This window comes from Poecilia formosa, unplaced genomic scaffold (assembly GCF_000485575.1).
Source record: "Poecilia formosa unplaced genomic scaffold, Poecilia_formosa-5.1.2 Scaffold586, whole genome shotgun sequence".
In the NCBI taxonomy this organism is placed as follows: domain Eukaryota; kingdom Metazoa; phylum Chordata; class Actinopteri; order Cyprinodontiformes; family Poeciliidae; genus Poecilia; species Poecilia formosa.
In genome coordinates, this window is record NW_006800525.1 from 5,284 (window position 1) to 25,661 (window position 20,378).

The 20,378-nt window shown below is 38.8% G+C and overlaps 1 protein-coding gene across 7 annotated transcripts in view; it reads right to left on the reverse strand.

Annotated features, from left to right (window-relative positions):
* Positions 1–1,430: 1,430 nt before the first annotated feature.
* LOC103129859 (ELKS/Rab6-interacting/CAST family member 1-like) overlaps positions 1,431–20,378 on the reverse strand; it is a 167,649-nt gene continuing 148,701 nt past the window's right edge. For 6 of the 7 annotated variants that reach the window (XR_001660118.1, XM_016665463.1, XM_016665466.1 and 3 more), the window contains one exon: positions 1,431–3,626. The gene's annotated coding sequence lies outside the window, so the exon portion shown is untranslated. The remainder of the gene's footprint in view (positions 3,627–20,378) is intronic. The other variant, XM_016665465.1, reaches the window with a different exon arrangement.

Genomic DNA, 20,378 nt, shown 5'->3' on the forward strand with positions numbered 1-20,378 from the left:
AAATTTATTGAGACGGAGGTGGAAGGATACATATTTTTCAATAGATTTTGTATCAAATGGTGTTAGATCAGCAGTAGGAGGGGTAGAGTACCTTATGCTGCTAAGCTTCATAAACATGTTGATTTCATTTTCCACCTGCTCAAACTGCCAAAGACTGGTTTTATTGACAATGGTGTTATTGTGCTTAATTGGCCAGCAAACCCACCTGACCCCATAGAGATTCTATAGAGGAGTGCCAAAAGGAAGATGAGACACAATCCCAAACAATACACATGACCTGAAGGCACCTATCAAGCACTGAGAACAGCAGAACTGCAAGAAAACCTGATAAGTATGATAAAATGTCATAATCATTCATTATGGTGACAGATGATGCACATTTTTTTTTTACAAATCCATTAAAAAACAAATCTGTAACAAATATAAAAAGAAAACCTGCTGCGACAAAATGATTACACAAATGTCCACAGCCTAAACTTTTACACGTCTTTAAGTTATGCACCTGTCAAACTCTTTTCTATTTTGCCATGCTTGCTCATGCTTTAAAAAAAAAAAAAAAAAAAGTATGACGTGGAATTATTTTGTGGAACATCAAATTCTGTCATGTTTTGATGAATGTTTGTTGCCTTTCATGCACTTCCACTGTTAAACGTGCATGTATACTGAGAACAATGGAGTGATACAAAGAGGTTCTTGCGTGTCACGACTGGGCACATTATTAATTCATGACGTTGCTGTCTTGTTTTTTTTTGTTTTTTTCACATTAAAGGGTCAGCTGCTTTATGAGTCACTCCAAGTTGCTCAATAATGATTTGCCATGTTATTCAGAAAGCAAGTGATGGCTTGTCTCCAGGTTAGCCGAACATCTGCATGATGCGGTGATGTCTTTCAGTCATTGTTGTGATATTCATGTCCCAGATACCTTATTCCATGCCATGCACAGGTGTATTTTACAAGACTTGTTGAATATAGTAAATATCTGTAGAAACTTTGATATGTTCAAATAATTTATGACATTGAGGCTCAGCTGGTGATCAGACAGCATGTTACAATGCTAAATGCAAAATAAGTTGATCTGCAGGCAGCTAAAAAAAACAAAAAAACAGAATTTAATGGGTTTTTGAGATGCTTACTAATGTTACTAATTTTAAATATAGGCTCTTTAAATCAATGTGGAAATAATGCATATTTTTTTCAATCAAAATTTACCCAAGTGCATGATTTCTTTTATCATTTTATTAATGTTCCATATACAGTTTCGACAAAATAGTGGGTTGCATGTCAAAAAGGTAATGTTAAAAACCTGTCACTATAGATTTGCTGCAAAGAGTAAGTACCACTTTCTGCTCCTGTGAGTGAAAATGATCAATGTTGCTTTTCCAGATTTGCCAACTGGAAAAGCAACAGATTTTTCACAAAGAACCTAAGAATGATCTCTACAGAACAGAAACTTTATTAGCATTTGAAATTTAGCATAAAGTGCTTTCAAACCTCCATGACTCCATAGTTTTGGTTCCAGCCATGTTGGATGCTAGGGGGCCGTGACTGCATCAGAGAACACTTAAAAACATGCTCAGCCACATTTCAGGATCCCCTCAGCCCCTCCTCTCTCTTCCACCTCCCTGTCTCACTACGTCCCCTTCCATCCCCCCATGTTGCCTGAGGAAGAAAACTGGGCAACATCTGGCTGAGTTTATGAGGTAGAGGGAGAGAGAATTGGTAGACCATGAAAACTAGGAAGAATTTGTCTTTTTTTTTTTCAGCCTGTGCAGCAGGCCATTGTTGTAGCTGCCATTGGAGGCGGCGATATTTTAATCCTGTGAAAATGCAGAGCTTCGTGATGAAATTTACCAACAAGGCCTCTGATGTCATTCTGATAAAAACACATGTTGCCACTTAAGTTAAAAGTTTTATTCAAACAACGTGAACAAACTGAAAGCTGCCAAACATTGTGGAATGAGCCAAGGGTGAATACTGTTACCCCCAGACTTTCACAGTCACTACAACTGAGTGAGCAGGACCCAACCACACACACACACACACACACACACACACGCACGCAACCACACACACACCTACACATATACTGGACATATTCAGTCGTTTACACACTGTGAAGCTGCTGAGTTCACAACAATACAGCAATATTGTCACTTCAAACCAACTTTTAGTACAGTGAAAAAAAATTATGGTTATTTGGAATGCAAGTCACTTCAGTGTTGTTAGTCACAGAAATTCACAAAATCAAATAGACGATACAAACACCACTCTTCAGCATAAGACACACAGCAGATGTAAAAAGAAGAAAAGAATAAGAGTGGCACTCAGATCCTTCAGTTGCAGAAAACCAAACAGAACACATTAATAAGGAGAAAAACACTGCACTTTTCTGCACTGTAAATAAGGTTCTGACTTTTTGATTGAGTATAAGTGGATTCTCATTTTCTCTGTGGGAACATCAAGGTTCACTTTTTTCTTTAATGCCTGTGCAGTAGATTTACTATGCCTTTCCTCAAAAAAATTATTTATAGCCTTTGAACATTTTTAACATTTCATCATGTTACAAACACAGTTTAGTTTGTTTTTATTGGGATTATATGTTAAGAACCAACCGACAGTGGTGTGTTTGCCACAAACCAAGGAGCAGAGAGCAAATATGATGTCATTTGCTTTAGTCAGGGGAGATTAAACAGAATTTTGAAGCCAATATGCACAGTTCTGTGTGGACTAGAAAATGAACGCTACATAAGTTCAGACCTAAATCCATTTGTGAGACTGTGGCGAGACTAGACATTCAATATCACAAAGGCTCTCCAAAAGCCTTGCAGCTTTTAGTACAGTGATTATAGCAAGAAAAAAGGTTCTCAAAAAACAACAAAAAAAGTGTTTATTGGTCCATAAAATCCCCCAAAAAATGCATTTAAGTTTTCAGTTGTAACATGACTGAAGTGTTTTACGTTCCAAAGGGGCAGGACTACTTTTGCAAGACACTAAGATCGCCGTTAAGTAATTTGGGCAGTGTAGAAAGTCTTGGATAAGAGTTGAATCAGTTGGTGTTTCATCTTTTTTCTATTTATCCCAGTGGACTGCGGCAATTCCTTTGGCACCATACATTGAGGAGGTCTTAGTGGGTTGTTGATTTTGAGGTCCATGTTGTCATATTTACAAACGTCTGATATTTAGCTCCAGAAGTAAACACAAGCCTGCAAACATAAACCTGAACAGGTATGGATCTGGGGCTCGCGCATCTGGCTCGGCCTCAGTTTGCTTGCAGTCGTCAACACTGTTGTGACTCTTTGTTACTATGAAGTCAGGCCTCTGTTGCACCACAGCACTGCAAAATGAATCCAGCTCCCAGTCTATTGAAAACAGCCCAGAAATTGAAGGCAGGAGCAAACTTGCCAATATTGAGCTGCGGTATGAGGTTCATCCACAAGGAGCTTGGGTCCCCAGCAAAACACTGCATTTGTCCACGGATGTGACCTGTATCAATGACGTAGATATTTATAAGCATTTAAAAACCCAATCTGATGAACTTTTGTGCTTTATTAATGGGATGTGAAAACGAAGACAAATCGTCTGGTCCTGGGAACTGAAGCTAATCAATCTTGTGATTCCAAATGCATCTGTTGAAAGAAACATTGAGAAAAAAGCGGATTAGTAAAAGTGGAATACAAAAAACCCCCCACCTAAAACAGAAATCAGTTTCTTCCCAGTGTACTTGTTTGGACAAACAGAGTGGTTTGTCTTTATCATGTCTGGTTTCAGACAAAATAAAAGCCTATAGCTGATCATTTCTCAGCATCCTGTTGAGTCTCCAGAGATTGCTACGAATGATCTACATGCATTTGCCCAAATATTAAATGCTCATTAATAAAAAACAGGGAAAAGAGAGTATTGGAATGTCTCTGTTATTCAGACTGCGCAGCAGTCAGCAACAAGTCACTTCTTTCCTGAGGGCTGTGAAACAATGATATATGTCTAGTTTGCTAGGGGCGCCTCATTGGCTGAGCAAATAGTCCCCAAAATAACCACCAATCACCGAAGATGCTATCATCAGTCACTCACAGCGGGTATTGTGAAAGAACTAAAGTAAACTTTGTTTGCAAAGAGCTTCAATTATCTACAGATAAAACTATAGACGAAGCACTAAGATAGGGAAATTTGTAAAGCCAAATTGCTTATATGTCTAATGTGGTGGTGTGCCCAAAAAGAACTTTCAAATTGCAAGGAATGTGTCTACTCTCTTCCTGCTTTGGTCTGATTGGCCACTAGGCAAAGAGGGATCATCCATTACATGCACAGGTAAATAAACACTTGTAGCAATTAAAGTGCCATCATTTGTTATGCATCGTATAGTGTTCGTGTGTGTATGCGCACACTCCCTGCATGTATGTGTCACCAGCTATATGTCTATGCGTGTGTGTGCGTGTGTGTGTGAATTTGCGTACGCACGGTGACCATTCTCAGGTTTCATTGCCGTTGACTGCCCTTAAATGAATGATTCTGAGGCCCAAGAATCAACAAATGTGACCCCTGGCAGGCCGTAACACAGAGCCCAACCTGCCTGTGGATGTGTTTGAAGGCCGCTCCTCTTTCTTCTCCGTCAGCACCTCTCTACCTCCGCACAACAGATGCATTCACTACACAAACTCACATGTGACGCCTGCACTCGTGTTGTTTATGAGGAAGTGTGTTGCCATGTGGTCATGGGCATGTGTATGCTTAGTGGCCTATGATTATTTTACATGTCAGCATGTTGTGACAGAGTGTTAAAATTGTATGAAATTTTGGGTTTTTTAGAGGTTAGGTGTGACATTTTCGGACTTGATTATGTAGGCATGGAGAGACACGTGACAAAGAAAAGCGTTTTGTATCAGCTGGGAAAGCAAAAAGCACAATATGGAAAATGTCGCCTGCTCACATGGCAAAGACCTTTTTTTTGTTTTGTTTTAGAAGAAACATGAAGAAAACATAATACTTTACAAATCCATAGTTTACCAAAAAAGGAATAGGCTAGGATTAAGCTCATGCTTAAACTGTTCATGAACTCAGCAGCTTACAACCTACATAAGTACATAAACACACAGTTATATTTAAATATATATGTATATACATCGATGCACATACGTTACATACATGAATACACAATACAAGCTTTTATCATTTTACATTTTAATGGTCTCCTGAGGCTCACCAAGAAAGAACATATTTTGATGTGATCATTCATCTCAGTTTTACGCCAATTTTTTTCTTTAACATGTTCAATTAACAAACCTCACAATTCATAGTTACTCTCAATTAACTTTAATGATTTCTGAATTATAGAAGGTTGGGTGTCGTAGACATTATTTCAGTATCTTTGAATTTTAATGTATTACTTTAAATAAAAAGTTTATTAACTGGTTCACAATATCCAACTTTATTAATAAGACTAATAAAGCATTGTTGTACCTTATCTACTATATCGATTGTTTTATTTGCATTTCCCCAAATTTCTGAGCAATATGACAAACAGGGATTAACCAAGGAGTATATCATATGCAAGTCATTTACACTTATTTAATATTTTATTTGAAACAAAATTAGGTTTCTAGTAAACTGCTGCAGAAATGTGTTACACAAACTCCATCACAGTTAAAGTTTTGTGGTTAAGTGTTTCTGAAACCACCCTGGTTTCAGTATATTGTTTTTGTTAAGAAAGGAGTCTAGACTTTTTGTGAATATATTTTCCACAATTTTTGGAAATTGTAGTAGCACTAATATCGGTCTATAATTTAAAATTTGCTTGACACCACATTTATGGACTGGAAACACCTCAGCGATTCTCATTTTGTTAGGAAAAATTTTAGTTGAATCTGTTAAAAGTACAGACGAGAGGTTTAATAATACTATAAATTACTTCATTCACAATAGCCATAACAATATCATTACAATCGTTGGCTTTCTTACTTTAACTTTTTTTAACTACCAGCAAAACGCATTTGCTGCTGAAGAACTTGACACCTTGCAGTTCAAAAGAAGGTAATGGTGCGTCTTTCCCTTTATTGTCTTCTGTTCTTGCATATGTGCGGTATGTCATCTTTAGTCCAGCTCTTCTATCTCCTCATTCTTTTCTTTGGTAGTTGCTTTCAGTTGTTGAAATTCTCCAATCAAGCGCATCAGGCTTATTTTTTACCTTACCACCTTGCTCAGTTCTTCTGATATGGCAACTTGGAGCTATTTTTGCTGCATGTTAACTGTTAAGAATCCTGTTAGTTCTTTGCTGATAGTGGAAGCACATGTAGTCAACAGGTGCTTAAAAATGGAAAAAAAAATAGCAGGAATGACCTAGCAAATGTAAAAATGAGCTGAATGTCAAATTCAAAACTTCAACATTTCCTTTTTTTTGTCCTTCAAATATTCAGTAGACTTTTACTAAACTGCAGGTCAGATCTATATAGGCCCTCTGAGTCAGCAGCCATCTCAGAACGGCATCAAGGCCTTTGTAGCCAAAAGGTCACAATCCACAATTTTCTGCACCATTGAGTGTTAAAGGCAGCAGTAAGGAAGGCAGCTACTTGATCTGAAGAACACAATGAGGGCATTATATCGATTTGTTCCTTTTTTAAGATACAAGTGTGAACACCTGCTGGGTTTAAAACCAGTGGAACCAAACGAAGAATTACAAGTGTTAGTGTTGAGAAGGCATGGCCTGTTTATCTCTAGCAAGGAGTGAGGTTTTTTTTTTTTCTTTTCAGTGCCATTTCAAAACTTCTTAAATTTTCTACAATAGCATTTCTAAATTTTAAAGTCCTTTTATTGAAATGCCAGAAAAAAGTGATCAGTATTTTCTCTGGATTGTCTGAGGCATAGAGTAATGCAGAATTGGTCAGCTGGCTGCAAATAGACTAGTAAGCAAAAAGTGCTGTATGAAATTTTTTCAAGTAACAAAAATGGACAATCAATGAATGTTATCGATGCAACTGTTTTATGGCTAACACTCAGTGTTACTTTAGCAGCAGTAGGCATACATATTGCTTGTCTGTTAGAAATAAAACCAAGTAGGTCATGTTATATGCATTTTTGCTCTAGCATCATATTTTATTTTTAATAATTAATACTGGGAGAAACATTTCTGTCAGAAAAGAAGCATACATGGCAAAATACAATGTCTCTCTCTTCCCTCAACTCCAATCGCCATTCCTATCTCCTCCTCCCCATGTAGCCCTCGTCTTACTCCCCCCTCCTCCTCCTCCTTCTCCTCCTCCTCCACTTTCTGCATGCTTGATAGTGGGATCACATGAGGTGAAGACTTTCTCATATTAATAATTGTTGAACTTGTGTTTAGGGACAAATAAATGATGAACATATTTAGAATGTTCTTTGCAGATTCTGATGATTATTCTGAGTGGAAACCCAAGAGAACTGTTGCTTTCTTTGTTGAGTAAAAGATGGGACAGTTTTCCACTAAACCGGTTCCAGTGCTTAACCTGGGAAAGTGCTATTTTCAGTTCTTAACTGGTAGTATAAAAGAACCAGTTTGGCTTTAGACAAGTAGAGAATCAGGGTGGAGCCAGGCCATTGAGACACTAAATACATCTCTTTTGGTAATGTTTCATCTCCTGGCTGTTGTATTCAAAAATTAAGTTTAAGTATTCAAATCACATCATTTCTGAGATAAAGAATGGGACTCACTGTAAATAGATTTCCTCACGGCACCATTCTGAAATGTGCTAAATCTGTTTTCATCAACACACGTTTAACGTATTTGTGAACCCTTCTCACGAACTTCGGATGCTACCAGTAGCACTTTATCTAAAGTCAGATTCATTAACACCACCTGAAAAACAATAGCATTTAAAAAGTGGGTCATAAACGCTGTTCATAGTTTTAGTGGAAAATTGCACAAACTTGCTAAATTAATACTAATCCATCTTTTATTAATGACAAAAATTGAGAAATTCTTAGTACTGGAGTTTTAAAAAATGTGCTCACAACACATTGATTGGTTGTTGGTCTCCTTTATCAAAGTTAACATATTCTTGATGTTACGAAAAATGAATATCGTATCTAAAAGTCTTCATGTGAGTCCTGTCTTTCAACTGCTACTGACAGAAGCTGCCTGTTAATGTGATCGGTGTTGTATTTGGGGACCACCAATGTCTGAGTGATCCCATCTTTGCTTGACTTTTCCTTGTGTTTTAGTATTCTTTAACTCCCACAGATACAAAAGGAGAAACACACCAAATTCAATTACAAGTACAAAGATTCGGGCCTCTACTCGGCTCTCTCTGCTGCACAGAGAACTCTTAAACATATCAGGAGATGGAATGAGGAAGAGGAAAAAAAAAATTGGGAGTGAAGTACTGTGTAACAGAGGGACAGCCCAAAAAGTGAGCTGACTTTCTCACTGATCTGTGCAAATATCCCTCCCTTCTTGTGTTTATACGGTAATTCTGAAAGTCTAACCTGCACATCAAGTTGTCCCAGAAACAAAAGATCTTCTCCGCAACAATTACTTCAAGAGTTCATTCTTTCATCCCACAATTTTTTTTTTACCTTTTTTCTCCTCCTTTCTTTCTTTCTTTTCTCCGCCTGACTTTTACAACTTCCTCCTGGTTGAGGCGCAGCCCTAACCCAAACAAAACTCCATTTTTTAGTTATTGGCCCTCATGGCATGTAATGGAGAATCAAGCTAATTATCCCTACAGCTGTTTTCACTTGCTTTTTATGTAAGCAATACCTGGCTGATCCAGAGAGCAACAGTGAGGCCCTTCTTAGCGCTCCAGGCCTCCAGGCCTGCTGGAATTAGAGAGCATAATGCCAGGTCCACACCCCCCTCCCTTCCTTCGCCACCGATACTGCCTGTGTGTACCCCTGAACCCATCTCCCGGCACACAAGCCCACCTAACTCAGCTTGACACAACCCCCTACTACCCAAAAAAACACGCAGTCACACACACACGCGCACAACCCAGAGCCTCCATGTCCACCCGTAAATCTACCTTTCAAACTCCCCCCTTTGAACTTCAACAAAGCTGCTCTTCAACAACTAAAACGGATCTGCACGACAAGCATGCGCTTTCTTCCACTGATGGCAATTAATGACAGAGCTGAGCAAGGGTGTGGCTTAGGTTAAATGGGAACCATCTCCCGCTGTCATCAGACTTGAACAGAGATGGAGCCAGTGCAAGGGATACAGACAGAGGGGTAAAGAGTGAAAGAAAACAATTCCTCAGTGGCTAATTACATAATTTCCTTCATCTGAACAAACACATACTTGGTTAAAGCGAGTGTGAGCAAGCTTCACAGATGCCAGTTTTTAGGGTTTTCACGAGGAGACCCACTAACGCCATCCATAACGGCTTTCTAGCTGTGCCGCGAAGGTAGACCCCAGACAAAACATCATCACCACATTTTGTAGCCTTTGGGGAGTCATGCCCCAAATTGCACTTGAGTGTTGATCTTCTTCTTCAGCAATCCTTCAGAAGAGTGAGTCAGTGAATATAAACAGTTGCTGGTGTATTGTTTCACTCACAACAGTTCATTCCTGAACACAACCAGAAAGAAGTGTGCTTGGTTCACACACCACTAGGTGGTGTGCACTGTTGTTGGAAGAAGTATATATTTGTGTATCAATCTGATTAACTTCACGTCAAGTGACAGAATCCATCTTTTAGTGAGTAAGATGTGCTTGCATTTTTTTCTTAGCTTTTATATTGTTTGAACAGTGACTCATTACCTCCTTGTGCTACATTAACTGAGATCTGGAATCAAATGAAGAAAATACATTGCATTTTAAAACTCCTTTTTATTTCAGCCTTATAACAGTAAATATTGTGTTAGCTGGGGTGGGAGGGGGCAGCAGAACAGCTCCCTGCTCCAACATATTCCTCTGCCTGCCTGCCTGCCTGCCTTTTTTGTCCCTAATCCTTTGAGGAATGATGGAGAACTGTGCGGAATGGTGCTTAGCTCCTTGATTCCTGCCAAGGTGTGTCAGTATACAAATGATACGGGTTTAATCTGCGGTACCTGCTGCTAATGTGAAGGTTACTTTCACATATCTTAGCAGCTCTTCCTACACATAAATGTGTGCAGCTGTACAGCATCTAGTCTTGGCTTAAAAAAAAAATACGGAAAAATACTAGAATTTTAAAAATCCACAGACATGGAAATCCCAAGATATCAAGGTACTATGAAAGGAAATGTCATGACATATCACCTTCTGACTGGATTCAGTTAATTCTCAGTGTAGTTGAGTATTAGTTGAGACTGGTCGATCAGAAAATGAAGCATCCAAACTCTTTTCTTATCAGTGAATGCACCATGCAAAGCACTGAAAGGATCCACTCATTACAACACTCTTTGGTCTGGAAGTTGTTACCATGAGAACATGACTGAAGGTAAGCTATTTTCAGTAAAAGTAAGATATTTAAAGTTTAAAGTCAGAGCACAGTGATGTGAGAAACTGCAATGACATGTTGAGGTTGCGAAAGAGACTTTCAGCAGGTAACAAGAACAAAACAAGAGTCAGCAGCACCTCTGCAGACCCCACATATCCTGGACACAAACTATTCAGATTTTTACTGACAGGCAGTATATGTCTTTACTGAGGGCAAAGGAGAACCCAAGTCAAATGCCTTGTTTGTGTAGACACTATTGGTGAATAAAGCGTATTCTGATTATCTACTTCAAATATTGATTTAACATCTGAAAACCCAAATACCTTTGATTTTCTTCATAAAATTGCCTAATGGCCTTGCAGGTAACATTGAATTTGTGAAGCAACAGATGCTTAGAAATCTAGCTCTCCTGCTCCAAGCTTTTGATCTCTTTCTCAACTCTCAGCATTTTCTCCCTAACTAATCTCACTGTTAGTGTCGCAAGCTTTTTAGTTGGAATGATATATTGGAGAGGAAAAGAAAAAGAATGTTTGATTGACAATGTTCTTTTTTTTTTTTTCCATAGGAAAATGTCAAGAGTTCTGCTGTGTGCCAGCTGCGTTCACGTTAACGTTTTAAACAACATCAGCACTGTACCTGGTTTTAATAGTGAGTGCAGGGAGTTTGTGCTCCATAACAACACCTTGACCTAGAGCTTAACCTTGACATAGAGCAGTGGCGGCCCATCAGAACCAGGGCCTTACATTAAGAGGCCCAAACATGCCTGCATCTTGAAAGCAGTGCAGGGCCAGCCGGACGGGGGTTGGAATAGGGAGTGGGTGAAGGGCGGGAGGGGGGAGTGAAACCTGAACCCACATTAAAGCATCACCATCAGGTAGGAGATCAGGAGAGGCCTCCATGCTCTCAGAGTTTGCGGGAGTCCGGGCCTCTGAAGCCCTATCTCACCTCCATCTGGAAAGAGAATCTGAGGGTAGCCTGATGGTTCGATAAAAGGCCAATGCCGACTGACATGGTAACAGCCTCTTGCCCCCATTTGTAGGAAAAAAAAAACGGATGCAAGTCGAGTTGTGGCGCACTCTTATGTGGGTACTGCTGGAACAAGGGAAAAACGTTTGAGTGGCAGTGGTGGGGCAGTGTTATAGGTGCATGGTGGCATTCAGATCGCTTTGGTAGTTTGACCCACTACCCCGAGGTGCATTCACTTCAGTTAGGTTTACATAAATACATTTATAATGAAGTACATATGCCTTCCTGTGCATTGAGCAACAAAGTGAAAAAAAGCATGGAATGAAATGAAAATAACATTAGCGAATGAAAATGTATTTCAGTATTTTTTTTTGTTTTCTGCCTTTTAGTGTTTCCTGAGCTACATGGGAGTTTGGCAGAGACTCTGTCACTTTTCTTGGGTGCAATTAACTCTTCACCCTCCTCCTGATGTCTTTTAAAGATGACATCAACTCCGCTGACCCATTAGTTTTCACTCCTGACCCAACTAGTTGCTTCCTCTCTTTAACTGCCCACAGACTCACTGTTTATCCATGTGCTCTCTATTGCTCACTGTTCAGCTCAGTTTATCTTCTTATTGCCTCTCCATGACATAAAATGGTACTCAAATGGGGAGCAAAAACGCAAAGCAAGATTTCTTAAAATTGATTCAACATTTTAAATCTGCATTTGAGCAAAATGTACGTGATTCAAAAGAGTAAGGAGTGGACTAGAAACATATTTTTTTCCGGTTGGCCGAGTTAAATATATATTTTACTTTAATCAAGCAAAAAGAATGTGCTTTTTTTTTTTTTTTTACACTCAAATAAGCCATGCTTTTTTTTTGTTAATGTATGGATCAGGCTTGTTGGTGTGTGAAACAGCTGTGCCAAGAAAATCTGATAATAATGTCTATTCAGGAGCTCCAGGTATTTCAGGTGAACAAGTTCAGACAGAGTTTCACACAGTCAGCTTGTGTTTGGTCATCAAACAGTGAAGGATGTGCCCATTCTCGGAGAACATGAATGCCTCTTGTTCAGTTTTGCAATTTCATTTTAGCATTAGCGTGCCCGTTTTTCTCACATTAGCTTTAGTGCTGATTTTCATAGATCTTTTTCTCCCCATATTTAATCCCACTTAAAAGTTGTGTCAGCAAACACAGAGAAGACGGAGCAAAAAAATTGCTGTTGAGTGGGGTGAGTGTCTTTGTTTTGGCAGAGCTCCTCCATGGTGCTTAATGCCAGGTAAGTCCAGTCTCAGGAAGAACCAATCATGTTGTTGCCTGTGTCTGTTTGGTGCTCTTGAGGTCAGTGTAGCCCTAGGACATGAGACACAGAGGATGTACACGGGGTACAAAGAGGGAGGCTTTTACAATGCCTGGTGGTCTACTAGAAATCTCTTTACGAGAGCAAAAAGTGAAAGAATGTCTAAGAAATATGCGAGGCAGCTACTTATTAAATTGGTCATTCTTAGAATTGCACCTCAATTAAAATGTGTACCCAGCAAATGAATGGCATTTTGCTCACAAAGTTAAAATAGCTGAAAATGATAGGATTTTATTACCTTTTTCATTATTAACATTTTCATATGACCCTTAAAAAAGCACCCCTGGTAAAATTTAAGAGTAAAGCTTAATTTGGCCAAAGTTTCTTTATTCACCACCAATTATGTAAAATATATTTTAAAAAAATACCTCCTAGAAAGAAGTGAAATACACACACCTTTGTGTCCTCAACTCTGTCCTATCTATCATCAAATAGGCCGCCTCTTATACTTAAACATCTTTAACACTATGGTGTCTACTCACGGTTTCTTCAGATTTCTCTGAGATAATTTTAATTAATCTTGATTATTGCATCATTGATATAACCTGGAAACACTGACCACCACTAACTTGTACTGCTACCTGCAGGTAGTTTACAGCAACTGAAAATTACTTCAGATTAATTTGGTAGTTATATGGAAACTCCTTTTTCAGGTCATACTACTTGTTATTAAACGTTGTCTTGTAGATTTTAAATCTCAAAAAGATCTGCTTGTGTCATATAAAGCAAGGAACAAATACATACTTTAATATTTATAAGTTTCAAGACTTTAACTTTAATGCATTAGTTTTAGAAAAGTTTACTTCTATCTGTAATGTCTGACAGAGTAAAAAAAAAGGTAAAGAAGGAACCAGATAAATGTATAAGATAAACCATATGAGAGAATTAGGGAAAAAAAAACAAAAAAAAAAAAACAGGCAACTGTGGCTCCTGACAGGATGTGGTAAAATATTAAACCTACCAATAGTTTAATTAGCAGAACCACTTATAATTGGCTCTGATAATTATCTGAACTATAAAGAGTCTCTACAGTGCCGTGACCCTATTGTCATACATTTTTAGAAGAACTAAAATTCTTAATTCTTTGTCCACAGTCATCTTGAACCTTTAACAACCCTTTGGAGCGCTCTATGAAGATATTGAAAGCTCTGCCTGTGAAAATCTAAGGGGAGATGCTGAGGATCATAAATAAGCATCGTTCAGTGTGACAGCTTTGGCTCTGCCTGTGGGGAGAAAGTAAATATTCCTCATTGGTTCTGACAAAACGACTCATAGTCCTGTAATATTTACTGCCCCAAACACCCTGTACGCATTAAATAAGCGCTGATAGAGACATCTACACTGACAGTGCAGGGGCTCAGGCTCAACATTTACTGTCTAGCTGTGGGATTACAGCATCAGGTTATGATGCACTGGCTCGGCACATTCGTCTTTGTTATGATAGCCAAAAATGATATAGAGTGGAACATAGACTGTAATGTATGTAAACTTGTCTTTACTGTGTTTATGAAAGTTTCTGATGTGGAAATATTGACTGCCTCTTAAGTTTGGGATCTCCTTTCAGTTCTGGCTCCTTTAATGCAGATAACTAAAACAAACATATGACATGCTGTTCCAAACATCATATTGATATTCAGAGAGAAAAAAAGAACTAATTTATATTAAGAAGGAAATGACAAGAAGAGAGAGAGAGAGAGAGAGAGAGAGAGAGAGAGAGAGAGAGAGAGAGATGCTGACAGGTCACACTTGATGACCTGCAGAAAAGTGTGTCAGTGAAGTATGTGCAGACTTCCAGTAACTCATAAAATTTGCAGTATGAAATGTTGCCATGTGTGTGTTTGCACAGGATTTTGTGTGAACTCCACTTAGTCTGGGCGGTGCTGGGAACAGTATCAGCTTTAGGCCTCCCAAGCAAGGTCATGTGCTGATGTTTAGTAGCAGCTTTCTCAGGTCACAGTCTGTGACTTTCAACTATCACTCACATTATTCCACATCTTTGAGCGGTTCTGCTCAGTTGGCATACCTGACATCTCTTTTCCACTTTGCCTTAATAACGGGTGACAGCTGTCCAAGTCTGCATACTGAGTTGAAAAAACAAAAAAAGTCAACCCAAATAGTTGCTGGACATGTAATTCACATCACCAAGTCTCCTACGATAAAACGTAAGGTAACCAGCCTTGGAAAAGAATCGTAACATAAATTTGGAGTCCAGGGAACTGGAATTCTAGCAAAGCATACCCAAAAATAACATTTCTGTTTAAGAAGAAAAGAAAAATGGCAAACAATAAAAATCAACAGAAATGTGAGTAGCTAGTTTTGGATTCAGTTTTGTTTTTCATTACTCAAAGAACCAAATAGTTGGGGTTAAAAAATACAACGACTGTATTTGATATTAAAATAGTTGAGAGATTGAAACCTTAATACGTACTTCTGTGTTCTTTTCAAATCCATCTTAAAACAGCAATAGCATGCCCATATAACAACAAAACAAATTTAGCTAGTAGCAATCCTCATGTTCTACTGGCTGATGGAAGAGGTTCCCTATTCAAGTGGTTCCACAGGAAGTGATGTGAGAGAAAAAAAAATCCACACATGCCACGCTGTGCTGAAATTGATGTTTGACTTAAAATAATAGTATATAAATCAATCAATCAATCAGATTTATTTCTATATCACATTTCAGCAACCGGACACAGAAAAGTGATCAACACTCAAGGTTCATAATTACAGAATTGGCATGTTCCCAGTATGAAATTTGTTGATTTGCAAGCAGCTTGTTTCCTACAGTTGAGGAAGAAAATTTTATTTTTGTACAGTAAAAGATTAATCTATCTTAGAAAGGTGAGTCCTCATAGTATTTAAAGATGAAACTTTAAGTAAATTGCATCCCTCACTCCCCCATTTGCTCCTTTTTCACCAAGTGGCAGAGGAATGATTAAAGTAGGCACACCTTTATATATATATATATATATATATATATATATATATATATATATGCCTGTCACAATAACAAATCTTACTGAGCGATTAATTGTCCAAAAAATTATTGCGATAAACGATAATATTGTTTCAAGACCTTTTGACAATGATTTAATGGAAATGACGTAATAATGCATGCAATTTCCTGCCATAGATAGATGCACTTTATTTTCAAAAAACACATAACACTGGAACTAATAAACAACCAAAAACAAAAATAAAATTGATTCTCAGTCTCCATTAACAAAAAACGTACTTGAATAAAAACTAAACAACATAAAGCCAAAGTAGAAATAAATACTGCATTCAACCAAGAGAGTGCAGATTATCAAGTCTGTATACTGCATTGGCCTTCAGTAATCACTAGATTTAAATAGAGAAGAGGGGCACATCCTGACGCAATAGTTAACACTACACGATTTTTTGCCCCCATTTTCCCCTTATGACAATCTTACAACGTTGGGCGTTCCAAGATTGTTGCTGGTGATTTCGTAACCGATCATCCTGTAGTGTGTGGTGGGTTACGGTAGATCGTCATGGCCGCTGCGATCTAAATCAAGGGTTTTCCCCGACTGGGAACTGTTGAGAAAATAAATTTAAAATAAGCTAGTTTTAAAACTTAACATGTCTTGATTCAAATACCCTAATTGTGGTTTTGAAATTAGTAATGTATTCTGGCCTATTGACCTTTATGTTAGCTGTAGTTCCAGCAGATGGTTTGCTAGGATCGTTTGAACTGCCTTTTGTCTGTGTGGGAAAACGATACAGTAGAAGTTCCAGCTTTTCACACTCATCTGTGAAAAGCCGTAAACACGGCAGGAGTTCCTGGCTTTAGAAAGAGGGTCAGAGGTAGCTCCTGGATTGGTTGAGCAAAGATACGCCTTATTTGAATAAATTAAAGATAAGAATACGCCTTCACTATAAAACTTTCTACACAGAAGTAACAAATTAGATTTGCTCTTGCAACTCTCCAAAGACGTATTTGGACGTCTTAGAAAGAAAGAAAGAATGAAAAGCTTTCTTTCTTTCTTTCTTTCTTTCTTTCCTTCCATTTATGTCTGGTAAATGAATGTATGTCTCTGTTGTTCTGCAGTTTCTGTGGTAGTTTTATGCAATGTCTTCTATTGGATTAAACTCTGTAATTCTGTGACGTCAACACGCATTGCTGTTGTTTTCTTCTGAGTGACTACACGTGGCCGTCGCGAGAAGACCCGGGATCTAAGAAGAAGAGAGAGCCAGACTTTTTCCAAAATTAATTCAGAGAATCTCTTCCTGAACAGAGCTTAAAGCAGCATGTTGAATGTGACAGGTAGCCAATCAGAGAGCGCGGTTTGTCCCCGTTCTTTCTGAGGGGAAATTACGAAGGGAATCCCAAATAGCTGACATGGCGCAACCCGAAGTCCAGCGGACATTGGAGATGATATGTGGAAACAACATTAATATTTATTCAACCTTTTGTGCAAATAATATAGAAATGACAAGGGGAGGAGTTGGAGCCAAATTGCTACCGCAGTTGATAAACCCGGTAACTTTTCAGCTGTTCCTCGTTAACGTGACATAAATAGGTTATAATGATTTTCGTTCAGTCAGGATTTTACGTTGACTCTAGCCACATGCATCACAGGCAGATTCTAGTAAAGTATTGATTAATGCCTGATTTTAAAATTAGTTAACTGGACTTGTAGCCATTATTTTGACACCAGACGGCACGACAAACCCGATCGAACCGTTATACCTAGGATTTCTGTCGGCTAATGTGTCTCAGGTTTTGAAAATGGGCCGACAGTCGGCCGACAACTCGTGTAGTGTGCGCTGGACATCACACTAAGGAAATGAGGAAGGGAGGGTCAGTGGAGAGCTTTTTTGAGCCTTTTTTCATTCAGTGTCATCAATGATAAAGCCGATAATTAAAATGAGGTCGATAGGTTTAATTTATCGTGCGATTAATTGATTTATCGTTTATCGCAACAATATATATATATATATATATATATATATATATATATGCACACACACAACAAGTGAATACTGAAGACGTAATAAGCCAGAGATGCAAAGTAAGGCATGGAGGGACTTTGACAAAGAGTGATGTTTAAAAAAGGGGTAATAACAGTAATAACAGGGGTTAAGGTTTGCTCTTTCATTGAGGAAAACTGGCCCGGGCTACTTCACACTTTAGGAATCTCCTGTCGACTGGATCAAAGGCTCACCCAGAGACAAGGCTTCTATAAAGTGCAACTAGCACATGACAGCAGCAATGCACAGGCACTCATACATGCACACAGAAAGTCACTACAGCCAACATCACACTCGCATAACGCTTTCATGTTTGAATGAACACACACTGACATCAGAAAAGAAGAGTGGCATTTTCCTTTTGAGTCTAGATGAGCCTGGGAGGAGTCCATTTCAGAAACCAAAGGAAAGGCATACATCTATCAGCTGAGCAGTAAAACCACTTGAGAAGGGTCAGCACAACACCATACCTCTTAACCCCCCCTGCCCCCATCCTCCCTGTCACCAACACACACATACACACACGGGTTTGGTGTGTGTGTGTTGTATAACTAAATACATTCAGACTCTACAAAAATTAACATGTGAACAGAACACTGATGACCCTACCACATGTACAGTGAACATCTTGCTATAGGAAGCATGAGGACCTCGCATGCCGTCTCATGATGGATAGACCTAATATTGAATGTGTTGTGTCCAGAGGAGGTGAACATAAGGCTATGTCATCACTGGGCCATTTCTGTTCATACCTTCCGTCTCTGTACATTGCCTCCCACAACTACAGGAATAAAGGATACACTAACTCCCACAGAGTGGGAGACACAAAACACAGACAAAATGTGCACTCCCTCTGAATTACGGCAGAACCCAGACATAGAAAAATGCCTGCATGCATATGCACAATAACATTTTCAGCTTATATTATTCCTGGGTTGCCTTAGAGGCAGTCATGTTTCTGTCTGAGAAATAATTAGAAATAATTTTGTGCAGCTAGCAGTTGGCTTCAAGCTGCACTGCACATATCCACACACTCAACCAAAACTATTAAAAAAAAGCAAATACGCAATCATTACCAGTAGTGCTCTTTTTATTTTAAGGATTTTCTTGTCTTTTTTTTTTAACAACTTTCTAATGTGTGCCCAACATTTTACACTTAGCCATTCCTACCTTTTACTTAGTCCTGACCCAGATCAAACCTTGATGGTATGTGTTTAAAATGGGAAAGTTCCACCTTAAACAGGCCATTATGGGCAATAGCTTTTTGCTATTTTCATAGAATATGAGAAGATTACCTAGCACTATGACTCACCAATTATGCCCTTCACTAAAATATATCTCTGGACCAACAACTCTCTAATGATGATGACTTAAACGTTTCACCAATAGACCTCTTTCAGCCTGGGAGTCACACGCAAACGTACTCTGCTGGTATGGCTAAATACGCACAGCAACATATGCTGACTAGGAGAAATTGAATCCTTGTGTTGTTTATACAAAGAATTCAACTACACACACTCACACAAACAAAACAAAAAATATGGGGTTCATTTTTGTACCTAAAAACATACACCACTCGTAGCAACACTCCATCAGGTTATGATTCCAATTAACGTTTTTTTTTTTTAGGTAAAAACTTACAAAGTCCCCTGTACAAACAAAAGCTATGTATAGGTAGAACTCGACATTTAAATTTAAGGGCGACATGGGTTTATATAGATTTCCACGGACATTTCCCGACATCCTTTATCCATCCCCCTCTCCACTCAAACTCGTGTCACCTCTGACCCTGGTCCAATTCACTACAGTCATTATGCAATTAACACCAATTAAGTCATTTGGTTGTAAGGATGTGCGTGTACATCTGCATGCATGTATATGCAAGGTCGAGTGTATGCGTTAAGCATGTGAATGAGTGTATATGTGCATGATAGGGCAATTACAGCAGCACAAGGGAGCCTTTTGGAAGCTTAGAGCACTGCAATCAACCAATCAGCCTTCAGATGGCTTTGACATGAAAAGAGAGCATGCCCTCCACTAACCCTGGGGTCAACCTCAATTTACTCTATTTACCCACTCAGGAACGACCCTCTGTGTGTGAAGAGGCAGAAACAGATAGGGAGGGAGAGGGAATGATGAATAGCTATGGAAATGTCCAAGTAAGTACGAGTGCAATAGAAAAAGGCGAGAATAGAAGGGAGGGAGATGTGGAGGCGACTGCTGTGCAGGTGAATTTTTATGGATATGAGGGTGGGTTGAATGGAGAGGAGGGGATTTTTAGGGGGGGGCCTTCGGGTTGTGTTTGCAAAGCTAAAAGGCCAGCAGTTGGAGCCCATTTGCTAACAATTTCCCCTTGGAGAGTGGTTCTACACACAGAGGCCATATACACACTTCTTTTTAGAGGCAGGGGGTTTCCGAGTGCAGATGAGGAATGACAACTTTTACCGTTGGCTGAAGCTGTTAAACTGTGAGATGTTCCATGAGGATAAGACGGTTGATTTTGCAACACATATACTATCAAATTATAAATTCAATGGTAAGCGATTATTAGGCAATGCCCGCTTCTGTTAGTTAACCCCTTTATATAAAATGCAGGTTTGAAACACTTTGTATACTTGGCTCCAGATTTCAATTAGGTTGAGCTATAGTTTTAGTGTCAATCTTTATATGCAATATTGTTGTAATTGTT